The 19,591-nt window shown below is 42.5% G+C and overlaps 1 protein-coding gene across 3 annotated transcripts in view; it reads right to left on the bottom strand.

Moving 5' to 3' along the window:
• The window catches only part of DYM (dymeclin), a 392,088-nt gene that overhangs the window by 352,320 nt on the left and 20,177 nt on the right, over positions 1-19,591 (bottom strand). For 2 of the 3 annotated variants that reach the window (XM_074952349.1, XM_074952351.1), the window contains exon 2: positions 1,952-2,023. The exons of the other annotated variant lie outside the window; for it this stretch is intronic. The gene's annotated coding sequence lies outside the window, so the exon portion shown is untranslated. The remainder of the gene's footprint in view (positions 1-1,951; positions 2,024-19,591) is intronic. 3 annotated transcript variants of the gene reach the window in all.

The following is a 19,591-nucleotide window of genomic DNA, read 5'->3' on the forward strand; positions in this document are numbered from 1 at the left end:
AGCCAAGGCTCCTCAGCAGAGGAGCATGAGTTCAAGGCAGAGGTGGGGGTGGAGCTGGGGATGGGGGAAGAGCTGGGGACAGAGGTGGAGCTGGCCAGGGAGATGAGAGGGCATGACGGCAGAGCTGAGCGGCAGGTGGAACAGAGCTGCGGCTTGGCACAAAGCAGAGCTGAGGGGCGCTCCTTTCCTGCCCCCCCTGGGGTTTTGCCCAGGCCCTCCCAAACATTCCTCCACACACTCCTAGGGGTAGGATATGTACTTATATGTATGCCCCGGGGGGTGGGGGAGGGGCACAGTTTGGGAACCACTGCTTTAGAGCAATCCAGCTGGCCATCAACAAACCAATGAAACTGACTAAGCACAAAGCAAGGAAACTGAAAATAAATGGAGAAAAACATTTTCTCCATGTAATTTTAGAGATTACTTGTCATAAGCACTAATGTTTGCATGGAATTGTGATTTCCAAGTTGATGTGGTCCCTTTGATACCCTAATAAATCTAGCTCAGGTAAAGCAGTTTCCCTTCTCAGAGCGACTGTTTCAGGTTGTCTGCAGATTCAGGCAGACAGCACTGCATCCATAAAACTTTAAAAACACAAACTAAATGTCCATTCACAACTATGAAGTCTACAAGGGGGTGAGGGTATTAATGAAAACATTGTAATAATCACAAATTAATAGATTCTAAAGGTAGAAGGGACCACTGTGGTCATCTAATTTGCCCTCTTGAATAACACAGGCCATATGACTTCCCTGAATTAATTCCTGTTTAAAACTAGAGCATATCTTTTCAAAAACGATTCAGTCTTGATTTTAAAATTGCCAGTGATGGAAAATCCACCACAACCCTGTGTCAAGTTTCAGAGTAGCAGCCGTGTTAGTCTGTATCCGCAAAAAGAACAGGAGTACTTGTGGCACCTTAGAGACTAACAAATTTATTAGAGCAAAAGCTTTCGTAGGCTACAGCCCACTTCATTGGATAGATACAATGGAACATAGAGTAAGAAGATTATATATATATAAAATACTTATCTATAAATACATACACATACAACATTTGCACCTTATTTCCAGCGTGAATTTGTCTAGCTTCAGCTTCTAGCTATTGGATCTTGTTATACTTTTGGTGGATACATTGAAGAGCCAGCCTATTATCAAATTTCTGCTCCCCATGTAGGTACTTAAATGATTAAGTCACCTCTTAATCTTCCCTTTGTTAAGCTAAACAGATTGCTATCCTTGGGTCCATCACTAGAAGGCATGTTTTCCAATCCTTCAGTCATTCTCGTGGCCCTTCTGTTAACCCTCTCCAGTCTATTAAGATCCTTCTTGAACTGTGGACACCAGTACTGGACACCATGTGCCCAAAGCGGTCACACCAATACCAATCTGAATTTGAGTCTAGGCTCAAATGTAGGCTGTATAACTCCAACATGAAGGCTGTATCTAGCCTCCAAGCCATGTGTTTTGACACAATTGTATTAGCATATTAAACATATACTGATTATAAACTAACATTCAATCTAATGCAATACTGACTCTCACCAAGCACTCTCACACTAGGCTTGCACTTCTACTCAGAGACCTACAAGAATTCAGTCAACTAATGATGGCAAGACTGAGAAACAGCTGATTATTATACATTAGGTGGAAAAGTTCAGGTATGTATGTAAAGATTGCATGTAAATTGTATATTTTTGACTGTATCTCTTACAACTGAAGTGATGGAAGAAGGGTAAGGGCAGAGATAGTATTGCGTGTTTGTACATCACCTAGAACAACAGTTCCACATTCCTGATTGGAGCCTCTGGGCAATACTGTTATTAATAAGAGATTAACTTTTCACATTTGAAGCGGCTGCCAAACATAGCAAATTAATAAGTGCTAGCTTTAGTTAAAATGCTGAAATGTTGATTTACTTCTGTTTCTACATAATAAGAAGTGCTTCTTACCTTTGGAACTCGAAGATTGCCAGAATGAGCCAAACAGATGCTCTTTTCCTTTAAACAAGGTAGATTAGAGCACTACAAAAAATGAGAAAATAAAAGATATCTATATAATACTGTGTATTCAGCATTAATCAAGTAGTTATACTAAGACGTCAAAGTATTGATTCACTAAGTGAGCATATTGGTACTTTGAGAATTATACTTTATAGAGCACATTTCATCTGGAAACATTATGCAGTTAATGAATAACCATTCTATATTCACTAGTGCATTCTATTTTATGATCGTATAATCCTAATGCAAACCTTGCCATCAAGTTAGTGGCAGGTTGCAATACAAAGAATTCCCCAGGCTGCTGAAGGCCCAGAAGAGCATTTAAAAGTCTCTGTTCAGACATTCATATTTTCTTTCACATTATCATACTCATCCAGTAAGACCATATCATCTCACTCTGAATGCCTTGTGATTATTCGTATTGCAATAGCACCCAGATGCCTTGATCAAGATCCCTTGTGTTAGGTACTACACAAACATGGCCCTTATCCCAAACACCTAACAAGAGTAGGCTCACAGAATAGTCCAATTGACCGGCTTCATTTAACTAGTCAGGTGCACAGTTACATGTGTAAGTGCTTGCAGAATCAGGGCCTAAGTTTATAGTTCACTGGCTCTCCCCAGTCTATTGCATAAAGTTTTAACTTCTTGCCTTTGCCTTCAAGCTTCTGTATAACTGTCCCTGCCTAGATATCCAATCGAGTCTCATCACATCTTACGCATCCTTGAATCTTCTACTCCACCAACAAGGCCAGCTTCTACACTCCACTTGTCTGCTTCTCACCATAACAATGCTTTATTCACACCACCCCCCAAATATGGAATGCCCCTCATTGTGATCCATCAAGTAAAAACTCTCAAGATTCACTATTCCTACTATTCTCACAAGAAGACAATTATTAATTATTATTATTATTATTATTATTAACAAAAAGGTCTAAATGAACCAAGACGGATGAATGCCTTAACTGACTGACTGCATGACTGTATCGCTGTAACCTCTGTCCTTCCTTAACCCAGCCCCTTTCTACACATCCCATCTCACCATATTTTAAAGTTAGACTGTAAATTCTTCACAAGCAGGGACCACATTGCTTTGTGTGATCAGTAAAACATCTAACCCACTTTTGGGCATGGTGTGACTTTTTTCATTATCCACAAGTTTTAGTTGCTGTTTTTCTTCCAGTTCTAACACTTCCAAAATCTGGACGTGAAGTCTCTGCAATGGCTTACTCTAATTTTTAAACTCACTTCTATGCAAGGAATACCAGTATCATTTATGCTGAACAATTTTACAGCCTGGCTCCTTTAAGAGTGAAGTGAACTGTCAAGTGACCTGTGCACTACACAACCTAACAGTTCTCTGAGCTCCATAGGCATTAAAGACAAATAAAGTAGGGAGAAGTTTGCAATAGAAAGGGACCTTGGCCCTGTAAAGCTTTAACAAGAACACTACTTTCCACCGTAAAGCTGTACAATTCAGAGCTTCAGCTTATCTCAAACTAGGTAAGCTACACTATTTGCTTTCTGCTCACTCCCACGTGCAGCAAACTGGGAAAAGAATTTGCCACAAAAATAACTAGAAGTCACAACCCAAGGTCTATGGCAGCTCATCAGAGCTAAAGGACACCTCCCCCCCCCCCCCCCAAGTGTCCTTGGTGCCACTGCTCTTCCAACAAAGCTGTGAATATCATGGTTCCCCTGATCAGTGTTGTCTGTGACTTGTCTGACACACTGAACTTGTGCAGTTCTCCACTCTGGCAGGTAGGCTTAGTTTGGTTTTGTTTTGTTTTGTTTTTTTGACAGAGGGCGGGGGGCTTTTTGGCACCATTAGCAAGGAAGAAGGATGAAGGAATCTCAATGGACAACTCTCTTCCCTTAGTAGATGCTGCTAACTTGCGCTAGACAATCATTACAAACCAACTTCATGCACTTATCCAGCAGTAGCAGGAGAGGTGGTGAAATGTTTCAAGCAGTGTAGTTAGGGGTTGCCTTCTGTGCAACTGTCAGGGTGGATTTGATTTAAATCACTAGCCAGGAAGACTCAATTTAATCATGGATTTCTACATAAAAGTGCATTCTTGTTGGTTGCTATAACCTTAATACATATTCTTCACAACTCAGAGATAGATGAGACCCAAACTGGGTCTCTTTTACGGCCTGCTGCCATTATAGGTTTTCCCTTCTAGTGAGAGAATGGTATAGTAGATCTCAAATCAATGATGGCTACTCTCAGAAAGACCTCAAGACTTTTGGAATATTTTGCTCAAACAGTTTCACTTCTGTTTCTACTGTCTGTCCCTCCCTTTTAACATCTATCTCCAGACTTCTCCTTGTCCAGATCTATTGTGTCCCCAACAATCTTCTCTTCATTGAACTTTTTGAAACTTTGCACTTTTAGAGAGAGGTAAGGGATTGACTCTATACACAAATTTGCAGAGGGACAATAGGGTTGAGGTCTGTTATTTCTCACCTCTAGATATTATTTATTTAAAAACTTTTTTGCTGTTAACAAGCATGTTATCTCTGGAGACACAAATCCACAGTTTGAGAACTGCAAAACTAAGCATCTCTGATGGTATCTTCTAGACTGAGCACTTAGTCCCATTGGGTAGATAGAAAGATTAACCTAAATAATCTATACAGAAGCCCCTGGAACCCCATAACATTAGGTCCCTAATCCATGAACTATTGGAACTCATTTACAAAACTTTTCTTTAACATTACATGAATATACTGTCTCATACTATAGAATTAGAATTTATAATCCCTATTCCATGGTGAAATATCTTTGAACTACAGACGCTCCCCAGGTTACGCAAGACCCGATTTATGCAAATCCGCACTTATGGAAAAAGCTCCGTAAGGTAGAAATAGGAGTTTTTTGGGGGAGGGAGGTTTGGCATAATGGTCGGGTATACGTTTCCGACTTACGCAAAACTCAAGTTACGTAAGGCATTCCGGAACGGAATGATTGCGTAAGTCGGGGAGCATCTGTATAATGTATCTTAATTAAAACTATCTTTAGATAGGCTAGGAAAAAGCCTTTTATAAAAAAAAATCTGATTTTTTTATTTTTTTCCACTCTGGCAATGGTCACGATTGTCTTGTCCACAGTTCAGTTTCTATTCCGATTAATTCAATAGGCCTCCAGGGCCTTTGCCCATTTTACCTGTGCAACAGTTCAACTAATGCTTTGGCAGCACAGAACATTCCCATGGTCCATTAGCCCTTTGAACAAGCAGCCCCTTTCACTACAATACCCTGATGAGCTGAAAACTTCCTTGCTCTAAACCAGTGGTCACCAACCCGTCGATCACGATCGACTGGTCGATCCTGGAGGCTCTGTCAGTCAACTGCGATCTCCGTGGCCAGCAGCGCAGCGGGGCGCAGGCGGGCTGCCTGCCTGCCTGCTGTGGTCCCATGCCGCTCCCAGAAGTGGCTGACTGTTGGCATGTCTCTGCAGCCCCTGGGAGGAGGGGAGGGGGTGAGGCAGCAGCTCCCAGCAGCTCCCCTTGGCTGGGAACCATCTCTGTGGCCCCTGGAGGGGAGGGGGCAGTGGGTCTGCTCAATAACGATCCAAGGCAGTGCGAACTGATGCACATTCATTTTCTTTATCTAAGTCAGATGCCACTAGCAGAAAAGTTGATTTTCTTTTTTGGTGGTTCAGGTTCTGAACTTTCTGCATTGGAGTGTTGTTCTTTTAACTCTTCTGAAAGCATGTTCTACACCTCCTCCCTCTCAGATTTTGGAAGGCACTTCAGATTCTTAAACCTTGGGTCGAGTGCTGCAGCTACTCTTAAAAATCTCACACTGGTACTTTCTTTGCGTTTTTTCAAATCTGCAGTGAAAGTGTTCTTAATATTAACATGTGCTGGGTGATCATCTGAGACTGCTATAACATGAAATATATGGCAGAATACAGGTAAAACAGCAGGAGACATGCAATTCTCCACCAAGGAGTTCAGTCACAAATTTAATTAAGACTTTTTTTTTGTAACGAGCATCAACAGTATGTAAGCATGTCCTCTGGAATGATCGCCAAATCATGAAGGGGCATACAAATGTTTAGCATACCTGGCAAGTAAATACCTTGCAATGCCAGCTGCAAAAGTGCCATGCGAACACCTGTTCTCAATTTCAGGTGACATTTTAAATAATAAGCGGGCAGCATTACCTCCCGTAAATGTAAACAAACTTGTTTTTCTGAGCGATTGGCTGAACAAGAAGTAGGACTGAGTGGACTTCTAGACTCTGAAGTTTCACATTGTTTTGTTTTTGAGTGCAGTTATGTAACAAAAAAATCTACATTTGTAAGTTGCACTTTCACGACAAAGATTGCACTACAGTACTTATATGAGATGAATTGAAAAATACTATTTCTTTTGTTTATCATTTTTACAGTGCAAATATTTGTAATCAAAAATAATAATACAAAGCGAGCACTGTACACTTTGTATTCCATGTTGTAACTGAAATCAATATATTTTACAATGTAGAAAAACATCCACAAATATTTAATAAATTACAATTGGTATTCTATTGTTTAACAGTGCGATTAGTTTTTTAATCGCGCTTAATTTTTTTAAGTTAATCACGTGAGTTAACTGCAATTAATTAACAACCCTAAGTTAAATCTGTGTGTTCCATCCCCTGAACTGAGGACTGACTTTACAGTTTAGGAATATGGTACCCACCCATATAATAGTACTATGTCTCCTCACTGTTTATTTTTGTTCAGTAACTGGAAAATAAAAATTTGAGGGCTATCACAATAATAGGGATGACATTTTAAATGCATGAATTTGACAAATTTTCTCTTTTCTAGTGATTACCTAACCAAAAAAAATTAAATTTATTATTGTTGGAAGCATTCCTTAACATCAGAATGTTTGCTTACTACTGTATGAAAATTCCAGGGCAACTTTGTCCATCTCTTTCTTTACCTACTACACATATGTATCTAGAAATAAATTAAATTTCAAAACTTTAGCAATTCACTTTAAATTATGGTTAAAACTGGCAGCTGCGTATGATGTAAATCATGTCAAACCAAGCACTGTTTTGCAATCCAGGCAGATTTACCCAGGTTAGAGCTGGCGCTTTCCAGAAGAGACTCCCCTTGATACAAAAGCTGTAAGTATACTCATTTCAACCTTATGGCCCACTTTCCTCTCCCAAAGAACTTGCCTACTGGCCACAATACATTTCCACAAAGGAAATCTCAACTGTGGCATCTGCAGTGCCTTGTAAGTATGGGAAAGATACTTAGACGTTCATTAAGTTTGATACAGATATAACCTTTTTGCATAGATCAAATGTTAGAGAGGCAATTATTTTGGCTGCTGTAATCTGGCCACATGTGAGTGTTATGCAGACTCTAAAATAGAGCTAAGTGTCACTAGTTTAAACATAGCTAGAAATCTGTACACTATATAAAACTGCATACTGCACAGAACAAAAGTAATCCAACTTTGTTTAGCTTTTTTTTACATTCATCTACATTACCTTGTACTCCACATTATGATTTATGTCTTGTATTTTACCCCCAACCTATACCACCAGAGTCAGCTGCTCCCACCACTTGCTCTAAATGAAAATAACTTTGCCAATCAGTTTAATTACTGCAAGGTACAATAGGTTTCCTATTTTGAACACATTTTCAGGCTCTGAAAAATGAGGATGATCTGCTTTATTCACCCTCTTGGATAACAGACCATCAGACACCAAATAGGATTTCTCAGATTTTAAATATGTCATTGTATCTGTTTTATATAAAAAGCCTTGCCATTTTATTTTTATGATGCCTAAAGATGAATTTGCAAGCCCAACTCTCAGTCATAAGAGTATTAAAGCATTAAGAGTATTAAAAACACATTGAGATTGAGCACAGCTGTCAAAAAATTCTAAGTTAATATAAACTGATATTTGCTAAAGAAAACTTCTGCTGCACTGAAACTCACAATACACTGAGCACCAAATACAGTAAGTAGTAAAACATTTTAGACATCCAGGGTCAAGCCTCTCAGCACTAAATCTACAGTTTCCAAGGAGCTTTGCTCCTCATTTTTCTCCCCCCAGCTAGAAGAAAAAATTGAGATCAGACAGTTAGTTTCTCCAGTACCAAGAAATGTCCAGTAGCAGAACTGCAGAGGGAACAGGGGGAGAGACAAGTGGACTGAGCTCTCATGTGATCATGGGAAAGGTTTAAACATACACAAGGTTAGAACTGTGCTCTCCACAAACAACTAAAAGGTTGGGATGAAGGGTTCTAAAAAGAGTTCCTCAGGGCCTAAATCACACAGTGAGGGTTTTCAAATGTATTAAATATTTCCTAGATCTGGGCAATCTATCTATTCCTACAAACACCAAAAGCGATTACTGCCACTGCCTAGAACTAGCATGTTACAACGTATTATATGCAGTGAAAGAAACTAGTTGTAGGCACGTTTCACAGTAGCAGCCGTGTTAGTCTGTATTCGCAAAAAGAAAAGAAGTACTAGTGGCACCTTAGAGACTAACCAATTTATTTGAGCATAAGCATCCGATGAAGTGAGCTGTAGCTCACGAAAGCTTATGCTCAAATAAATTGGTTAGTCTCTAAGGTGCCACTAGTACTTCTTTTCTAGTTGTAGGCACAAAATTTAGATTGCAGAATCAGTACCTCACGGCCCAAGGCACTAGAGAGATGCATAATGAAAAGACAGTGCTTGACTTACACCCTAATAGAAGATATAAAACGTACTGTGATTAATTAGAATATATTTTAAAATAAATATTTCCCAGCCTAACTGTGAACCCAAGAACAACATGCTAGAGCAGGGGTCGGCAACCTTCAGAAGTGGTGTGCCGAGTCTTCATTTATTCACTTTAATTTAAGGTTTCACGTGCCAGTAATACATTTTAACCTTTTTTAGAAGGTCTCTCTCTATGTCTATATATAACTAAACTATTGTTGTATGTAAAGTAAACAAGGTTTTCAAAATGTTTAAGAAGCTTAATTTAAAATTAAATTAAAATGCTGATCTTATGCCACCGGTCCGCTCAGCCCGCTGCCGGCCTGGGGTTCCGTTCACTTAGGCCGGCAGCAGGCTGAGTGGGGCCTGTGGCCGGGACCTCGGCTGGCAAGGGGCCGGCAGCCAGAACCCCAGACCGGCAGCGGGCTAAGTGGGGCCAGTGGCTGGGAACCCAGACCGGCAGCGGGCTCAGTGGCTCAGCCTGCTGCCACTCAGCCCTCTACCGGTCTAGGGTTCCATCCGCTGGCTCCTTCCAGCCAGGGTTCCGGCTGCCAGGCCCACCCAGCCCGCTGCCAGTCTGGGATCCCAGCCCTGTCCATATAGAATGGGTACCTACCTTCTCCCTGGTTCTATCCCATTCTCTTCCTCTCTCTCTGCACTGAGCTGAGGGTGGGAGTGCACTGAGCACAGGGCTGGGGGTGAAGGAGCAGGCTGGGGGTTGGGGTGTAGGGTCTGGCCAGGAGCTAGAATGAGGGAGGGGGCTCAGGGTTGGGGCAGGAGGTTTGGGTGTGGAGCGCTTACCAGGGCAGCTCCCATTTGGTGCGAGGGGTGCAGGTGGGAATGTGTGTGGGGGGTGTGTGCAGGAGCTCCCGTTTGGTGCTCAGGGTGGGGGTGGGAATGCGGGGGGTGCAGGAGTCAGGTCAGGGGGCTAGAGGTGTGTGAGGAGGGTGCAGGAGTCAGGGCATGGGGTGTGCTGGACTCAGGGCTGGGGTCATGGGGGGGTGCAGGGGTCAGGGCAGGAGGCTGGGGTGTGTGAGGGGTGCAGGTGTCAGGGAATGGGGGTACTGGGTATGTGTGAGGGGTGCTGGAGTCAGGGCTGGGGTCGTGGGGGGTGCAGGGGTCAGGGCAGGAGGCTGGGGTGCGTGGGGGGCGCAGGGGTCGGGGCAGAGGGCTGAGGGTGTGGGCTAGGGTCATGGGGGTGCTTCCAGCCCCCTGCTGTGAAACTGCTCTGGGCAGGGGGCTGGAGGGGATATGCCCTGATTCCACCTCCCTTCCCCAAGGCCCCGTCCCCACCTCTTCTCCACCTCCTCCCCGGAGCAGAGAGCGCTCTGCAGTTCCGCTTCTCCCCCTCCCTCACAAGGGACTTCTCCTCTCCCTCCCTGCCACCGATCAGCTGGAGGGGCAGGAACGCAGCACTCTGGTGGAAGAGGCTGGGGAGGAGAGAGCCTGCCTGCCCTGCAGTAGCAGCCGGCAGGACCAAGCTTCATCACCCTGCCCCTGTGGGGGGGGCGGAGGGGGGGCAGCGGAGAAGAGCGGGCAGGAGTCCCGGCCTGGGTTCAGCAGTGAGCTGAGCGGGGCCAGCGGCTGGGACCCAGCAGGCAGCAGCGTGCCATTAAAAATCGGCTCGCATGCCGTATTTGGCACGCTTGCCATAGGTTGACGACTCCTGTTCTCCAGTAAGGAAACTAGAGAGTAAAAGTGACTAGGAAACGTCAATGACAATTACCAGTTTTGTTTCACTGTAGAGGCTGAGTATTTTATTCATTTCCTGAGCACCGTAAGTGTCCTCTGCTCTATTAAATGCAAAAAGAAAAACAGCAAGAATTGGAAACCACTCCACTGCAACTGAGGCATAATTAGTAAGGGCGTTGATAACACAAAATATATACACACAGACAACTCTCTTAAAGATCTCATTCTAGACTCTGCATATAAAAAGATCATAGATGCACTGGAGCACTGAGGAGAATCCCTTAGGATTCCAACAAGACGACACTGGGGAAATTTCTTAGTGACTATTCTCATGGTAAACTGCTACAAACAACAGATACTAACAGCACAGGGCCCAGGCTTCACAAGCATACAAACAAAAAGGTTCCCTAGACAGAGATGACCACAGCATGACTATTTAACCATGCACTGAAAGTCATTATCTTCGCAACTTTGGCTGCTACAACACATGTCTTCAACACATATGGGGATAGCAAGCCCAATCCTTTCAAAGAAGGAGGAAGACTCAGTGAACAGCAAGGATAAGTCTGAGCATTTTATCACTATACTGGAAACTCTCTACAGAGATAGTGCTGGGAGTTACTGCAGTACACCCTGTACTCGCACTCCAAAGCAGCAAAGCAAGCCAACGGACATGCGCAACAGTATGAGAATAGTGGGTACCGTGAAAATATATGTTACTGATGGTTTCATTAAGTCAGAACACTGCAGTGTGTGTATGAAACACCTATGTGCACCACACTAAATCCGGGCAAAATTTCCTGCATTCTCTCCTATGACACTTTGAAAAAGCAAAGAGAAAAAGGAAGAAAGGAGAACCACTTTTTCCAGTTGTTACAGAGCTCATCTGGGAATGAGGAACCCAGAGTTCATTTCCCTGATCATCTACAGACTTTCTGTCGGCCCCTGGGCCTCTCTGTCACTCTATTTCCCATCTATAAAATAGGAAAAATACCACTTCTCTACCTGTGAGTTCACATACCTTGGGTCCGCTATCGCGATCTACCTTTCACTTGAAACAGAACTCAACATCCGCGTTGGAAAAGCTGCCACAACAATGTTTAGACTGAACAAGAGGGTATGGCAAAACAACAAACTGACAGAACGCACAAAGATCTGTGTTTATCGTGCATGTGTTATCACCACATTTTTGTATGGGAGCGAGACATGGACCTTATACTCTCATCAGGAAAGAGGCTCAACAGCTTTTATATGCATAGCTTTTGTTTAATCTTTGGAATCTCCTGGAGGGACAGTCACCAACACTGAGGTGATCAAATGGGCCAGCAATACCCACCATGCAAACACTCCTCAAACAGAGATGCCTTCACTGGCTTGGGCTTGTGTGCCAAATGAATGATGGGTGCATTCCAAAGGACATCCTCTATAGCAAATTGGCATCTGGAAAAAGACCCAAAGGACGCCCAAAATTGTATTTCAAGGATGCGTGCAAGTGAGACCTCAAAGAAATGGACATGGATGTGGACAAATGGGAAGATCAGACTCAAGACCGCAGCCTATGGAAACAAGAGCTTAACAGAGGTCTCCGGAGTTATGAGAGGAAGCCGTCCAACTTAGCAGAGGAGAAAAGAGCTCGCAGAAGGCAGAGCCCAAAGACTCGAAACATCACCTTTAAATGTGACAGATGCGGCAGTGATTCTCTCTCTCAAGTGGGTCCCTTCAGCCACGTTCGCGGCTGCCGTAAAACCAACTGAGTAAATTCTTTACCTCTCAGGGATGCGTACCCATGGTCTCTCAAGACTGAAGGATGCCTACTACTATTACCTGCAAGGATAAATTAAAGATTGGAAGGCACTCAGATACTGCGATGATAAATTGTTTTGAATCTCATCTTACTCTTTTCACTAGTATGTTTATCTAAAATAATGAACATTGTAAATGGAACAAAGTACAGATGGCAGCACCAACCAAGGCATAGCAAACACACTTGTTATTGAACTATACTGAAATCCAACAATATTTAGGTTTCAGAGTAGCAGCCGTGTTAGTCTGTATTCGCAAAAAGAAAAGGAGTACTAGTGGCACCTTAGAGACTAACCAATTTATTTGAGCATAAGCTTTCGTGAGCTACAGCTCACTTCATCGGATGCAAGTGATGAAGTGAGCTGTAACTCACGAAAGCTTATGCTCAAATAAATTGGTTAGTCTCTAAGGTGCCACTAGTACTCCTTTTCTTTCAACAATATTTAGTTAGTCCTCCCTTATCATCCCCATTTACTCTGGCAGATCTGCTAGGAGGAAAGGAAGATTCCTTCACTATAGATTAGTCTTTTAGACACTTTTTAAGAGTACTGTATCACCAGCTCATGATGAAGGATTTTTCTGCATTTCAAAAACATTTTTAAATCTCACACATGTTTTTTGGAATTCCCCTTGTTTAAATGGGCTCTGGGCCTATCAAGTTAGGACCCTGCCACATAGAACATCCCTCCAAATCTCTTCTCTCACACACACACACACACACTCCAATGTCCCTCCAAATATCTCTCTCTCTCTCACACACACACACACACACACACACCCCCCAACTCCAAACCCTACCAAGTCACAATTCCTCCCCTCCCAAAAAGGTCACCACCCCTAAAATACCTGCCCGGCCCCTTTCCCAGTGGAGACACACCTGCCCAAGGGAGGCCACTTCCAATGTGTCTCCCTGTGAGCTGGGGAGGCTCTGCAGAGAGGGCGGGTGTAGTGTAGGAAACTACTCTCTGTAGAAATGTGCTACTTATGGTGTACTGAGCATGCTCAGTAACATCTGCTGAAGCCACTGCCCTTCACCCTGCCCTTTCTAGACATAAGATTCTGCTGACTGCTTTTTAAAAGGGTTAAAAAGAGACAAAGGAGGCAAACCGGAAGAAGGTGACCAGGGTCTAAGCAGGCGGCGAAAAGTGACTCATCGGTGTGGGGGGGGGGGGGGTTCAGCAGCTGGAGGCAGGGTTAGGGTAGGGTCTGAAGCGCAAAATTGCGGGGGGACGGACCCAGGGTTAAGCCCAGGGGTAAGGTGCTGCCAGAGAGCAAAACCCCAGCACAGGCAGGGGTATGGGGGGGTAACAGTTACCCCAGTGGACTGAGACACCAGTGTTTGCAAAAATGGGGGGGAAAGGGGGCAGAGGGGCTTTTTTATTTACCCTCCCACAGGACAGTACCTGTCAGCATGGGCTTTCCAGGGCTAGGTTCTTAAAGGCACAGGCATCCCAAAGCCTAGTCACTGCAGCTCCTCTTTGTCTGATGTAACCTACTGAGGTGCTGCAGTGACTTAATTGACTTAATTCAGTGAAATATTTTACATATACCACCCTCAGAAACAAAGAATCCCTAATACGTGTATCTGACTGCAGAGAGTCTCATAGCAATTCACCCATTTGTCTTTGCTGCTGCTGGGACTCTCGGGACTTCATCATTTAGCTTTGTCATTGTGCAGATGCATGTCATTTCGCTATTTAATTTATATTTTAACAGCAAATACTCTTTGCAAATATGTATAAGTAAGTTTATGCTAGTAGTTTTAGCAATGACATCTGTGTTTCTAGTATTGCACTTGCTATTTTTTACTGTGATTTCTAATTTGGAATTTTTAATTCTAACTTTTTCTTCTTATTTTTAGAGCAGAAGTTTATTCTGTTGGGTCATGTGAGTTCCCGTCTGACTGAATTTATGGACTGGTCTCAAAAACTTTGTTTTCATTCAATCCACCAATGGTGATTGAATTTTGCAACTGTTATTTTGCCTATCAATCCAGCCCTTAGTGTTTTTCCGCATACCACTGCTTGTGTGTACAACTGGATTCTCAAATATTCAATAAAGGCAGTATACTATCTCCTATAACAGCTTTCTCAAAGGAAAAAATCTATTGTAATTTTTGCTGAACATTAGAACTGCCATAATGGGTCAGACGAATAGTCCGAGTAGTCCAGTATCCTGTCTTCTGACAGCGGCCAGAGCCAGGTGCTTCTAAGGGAATGAACAGAACAGGCAATCACTGAGTGAACCATCCCACTGTCCACTCCCCACATCTGGCAATCAGAGGACCGTTTAGGGACCACAGAGCCTGGAGCTGCATCCCTGATTATCTTGACTAATAGCTGATGCACCTATCCTGAGGGACTGACCTAATTCTTTGTTGAACCCATTTATACTTTTGGCCTTCAAAATATAATGAATACACATCTACAACCCCAAGATACTTTGACAACCACAAGAATTCTGAAGACATGAGTTATACACCCTGAAGTCAAGACATTTTAATAAATATATGATATTTTGTTCTTATGCACCTCTTTGTTCCCGAGCCTTTAGGGTGCAGTAAGGCCAGTTCCACAAAAGCTGGAGCCCAAACATATGAATGAATCTTAGTCTACCCTCATACTTTTCCTGTTACCTCTCCCAAACATTTCATATACCTAAGGTCATATCTACACTACAAGTGTATGTTAACTCAAGTTACGGCAGCATAGGCTCACTACGGTTACTATGTCACTTGTGTGCATGCCTACTGAACTCCTTGTCTCAGTGTGAGGGTACTCACCAGAAGTACTTGCACAGAGTCAGAGTGAGGTGCACCATGAATAGATATCCCACTGTGCAACTCATCACAGTCCACCATACTGTATTTTGGGAAGCTTTGGTTTGGCATTGTATGCTGGGGCCCAAACAGATCGCACAGGGGCGACAGTACTCATGGGATCAATTTCCCATAATGCATTGTTAACCATCCCCTAATTTTATATGTATCCCATAAGTAAACTTATATATAATGTTTGCACCTTTTTTTTTTTCTAAACCCACAAACCTGCCTCGCCCTCCTCACTCCCTGCCATCTCACACAGAAGCATTGAGCCTGATGACTCTCCACTATTGTCAGGAACGTTGCAATCCCAAGGTGCATGATCCTTTAGTATTTGCAGAGCAACAAGCATAGAAGTGGGGTGTGACACTATACTCCATATTCTTTATGAAAATATGCTTATGATATGGATATGACATAGCTAAGATATACTTTATGCAAGATCATTAATAAAGTTATGACCTACTGAATGTGTTTATCCAATTTGTACGCATGTATCATTTTTGTATCTGAAGATAGGAATATTGACCACGTCTCTGTATTTCAAATGTGCTATGTCGGATGAGGCCAGACAATGTGAGTGGCTCATTGAAGAAATGCACACAAGCATAAGGAACTGTGTGCAACAGAAACCTCTCAGAGATAGCTCTACACAATGGGAACTGTTTGACACAGGTCACAGCAAAAGAACCTTCCAGCAAGTGGGTGGGAAGATTTAAAAAGGGGGACAATGACAACATGAGGGGGCCTCACTCTCCCTTGCTCTGGGAAGACAGGCACTTCAGCCTACTGAGAATGAGAAGGATCTGACATTATCAACCATTAAAGAATAATTCAGGTGTGTATAATATCTCTTGTGTCTACACTTGCAGACATAGGCCTTTTCCTCACTGCTAAAAACTAATGAAAAAAAAAAAAACACAAAACAAGTTAAGGTTTAACAGTGAGAAAAAAGGCTCAAGAAAATGTCTCAAAAATTAAATGAGAGAGCAATGAGATGACACGTGAGCGCCACGGCTCTGAGTGTAATTTTTGTGGTGATACCTTTTTGCTCCGTGTGTGTGTGTAACAGTGACAAAAGTGGAAGTCTGTATAAAGCACAATGGCAGATTTTCTGCCTATGAGCTTGCTTTCAAAAGGAATTAATATGTATTTCACATAACATTTATAATGCTTTTCACTACTCTCAATATTGTGTGTGCATTCAATGTTTCTTTACTAATAGACTGTATGACCTACTATGCAGTGGAAAGGGACTAATAAAAGATTTCTTTTTAAATGCTCAGACTTCCATTAAGGGTTTTTCATACAATAGCTATGAAACAGTGTGTAATGTTCTCTTCTGTGATCAATACTCAGGGAAATCTTTTGAGGAAAAAATTGCACAGGTATTGGCATATAAAAGGAGTGACACATCCAGAAGGAATGAATAAAGCAGGAAGACTTAACCTGCGTCGATTTGCTGCCAACTTTTCTTTGGAAGGTAAGCAATTCTTTTTCTCATGTAATAAATACACAGAACACAATAGAATCTTCAGCATATACATGATGGTCCTGATCTCGCAACACTGGGATTACTCGAAGTGTTAAATTTACCTTCACTGGGACTAGGATTAGTTTTCTTCACATTTCCAAGAAAATCTCCTTTGCCTACTGCAACAGGGCCTCCTCGGTTCCACTTCTGTCTTGGTATACAAACCACGCATTGATCCTTGTTCTGGTTCAATGTAGGCATATTCCAATATTTGTGATTCTGTTCATAAGAAATTGTAAACCTGCAATATTGATTCATAATATTTATTAAATCTGCATTTATAATTCTTCTATTTGACATAATTGTAAATCTGCAATATTGATTTACAATTCTGTATTAAAGCTTGCAAACCGTACCTTGCAAACCGCTCAATTGGCTTTGCTTTCTCTAAATTGATACTTTCTCACTTGTTATTAAGATTGACGCTTGTAAAACTAAACGGCTTAATTGACTCTGCTTTCTCTGTATTGGCGCTTTTCATTGATTGTAATTGAGATTGACGCTTATAAATGTAAACCAATCAATTAACGTTACTTTCTCAGATGGTTATGTTCAATTGGCTCTACTTTGCAAACAGATACTTTGTGATGGAGATTGACATGCTTGTTAACTAACTTCACTTTATGTTCAATTGGCTCTACTTTGCAAACAGATACTTTGTGATGGAGATTGACATGCTTGTTAACTAACTTCACTTTATGTTCAATTGGCTCCACTTTGCAAACGGATACTTTGTGATGGAGATTGACATGCTTGTTTGTAACACCCATGAAGAACCGCGAATTGGAGCGGCACTCATAGAAATGTCACATAGAGACCCCCCACCCTCTATAGTTTGGATCAGGAATGTTAAAAAACTGGGAGTCTCAAATAAATAACACCTTTGTATAATAGAAGAAAGGCAATACCGAAGGAATGTTAAAAGACAGGGAGTCTCAAATAAAATAACAATACTCGGTGAAATGAGAAATACGTTTTTTTATTAAAGTAAGGAATGTATGTGAATGAATGGTGGGTTTTGAATAATCAGGGAAGTGCCAGCCTAGGAATTTAACATCGATTGGCCGAAGAAGACGCCAGGTGGAGACAACCAGAGAACCCCACCGGAGGGCAGACTGGGATCCACCCGACCAATTCAAAGGATGAAGAAAGCTGATGAGCACCTGACAGCCGTCCTGGAGCAGTCATGACTAACAATATGACAAAGCAAATTCCATGGACTGGCATAGGAAGAAATTCCTATAAAAATGGATACTAAGGACTGAGAACTTTGAGTCTCCAGTTCTGCCACTACCCTTCAGGAGCATCGGATGCGCATCTGACACGGACTCGGCTCCACTCTCGTGTACAGGTTACCTGGCCAGTACCCTGTCACGAGCAACCTCTAGGCTGGTAACTATAAACCCCTATGCAGAACTGGTATGAATGAATGAATGAATGAATGAATGAATATATATATATATATATATATAGTTAAGCAAGGAATAAGTAACGATAGGACAGTGTGAGTTTTATATTTCTTTATTATATTTACAATAAATGTGGCATTTTGCCTTTCCCCTCTAATAAGATCCTGCTGGTTTTTATTTTTTATTGGTACAACATTTTGGTGTAACATTTTGGTGGAGAATTGCGAAAGGGGGAATATTGGTAAAAAAACCTCAGTTATTGTAAATATTGGTGTGCACACCGCCAGCTCTAGTGAGCTAGGCATTTCTATTAGGTTAACCAGACCTGCTGGCCTCCGAGAAGGTAGCAGGGGACCTGCTGGCCTCCGAGAAGGTAGCAGGAAAAACAGATTAAACCAGACCTGCTGGCCTCCGAGAAGGTAGCAGGGGACCTGTTGGCCTCCGAGAAGGTAACAGGAAAAACAGATTAAACCAGACCTGCTGGCCTCCGAGAAGGTAGCAGGGGACCTGCTGGCCTCCGAGAAGGTAGCAGGAAAAACAGATTAAACCAGACCTGCTGGCCTCCGAGAAGGTAGCAGGGGACCTGCTGGCCTCCGAGAAGGTAGCAGGAAAAACAGATTAAACCAGACCTGCTGGCCTCCGAGAAGGTAGCAGGGAGAAACAGGTTAACCGGACCTGCTGGCCTCCGAGAAGGTAGCAGGGAGAAACAGGTTAACCAGACCTGCTGGCCTCCGAGAAGGTAGCAGGGAAGAAAAAGCATAGATTAAGCACTGAATAAAATCAGGAGTGATAGAAAAATTAAAAATTTGTTAGAATGTTAAAGAAAAAACAGGGTAAAGCAGGTATGGAGGGAGGAATGAAACCGGAGGGAGCTCCAGCCTCCGCTTTCATTAGAGAAATTACACCTTTCAAACAAGTCCTCCAAAGATATGGACATAATCCATGGACTGAACAAGTCCTTGTAGATGTCTGTACTATATCAGACCTAGAGGATAGATTGGCTCAATACATCCTCATGTACAAACCTTCTAGTGCTGCCAAACGAGACGCAGCAGCTATTTGGCTATTATGGGAGGCATGTAATAACAGTTACCTCCGCCTAACTACCTGTAAAGAAAATAAAATTTCTCTGCAGGAAAAACTAACCCAATTGGAAAAAGGGATAGAGAATTGGAAAGTGGTGGCAATAAACTCACAAAGCCAGATGGAAATAATAAAAGAGGCACTGCAGGAATACAAAAGTAAAGAGAGATTCCTGACAGAGCAAACTACCGCATTTAAACAAATAGAAAAAGAAAACCAAGCCCTAATTAAAGAGAATCAGGTCCTACAAGGGATGGTTAAAAAGCTAACATTAGAACAAGGCAGAACCCCGGTAAACCACAGTCGTTGTGAATCTATCATCAAACAGCTTAAATTGAAATTGGGCTTTGCCACCCGTCAAATTGCGGCTGTTAGCTCAGGAGAATGGGACCCTGCCGACCTTAATCTAAAATCAGATTGCGGGGGGGAAGCCTGGGATCACTGGGATCCCCAAGGAATTTGGGAGAAAGATATTTTGGACGACCTAAAGGAAAGTCCTTCAGCCTCAGT

Source organism: Natator depressus, chromosome 5 (genome assembly GCF_965152275.1).
Source record: "Natator depressus isolate rNatDep1 chromosome 5, rNatDep2.hap1, whole genome shotgun sequence".
Taxonomy (NCBI): Eukaryota; Metazoa; Chordata; order Testudines; family Cheloniidae; genus Natator; species Natator depressus.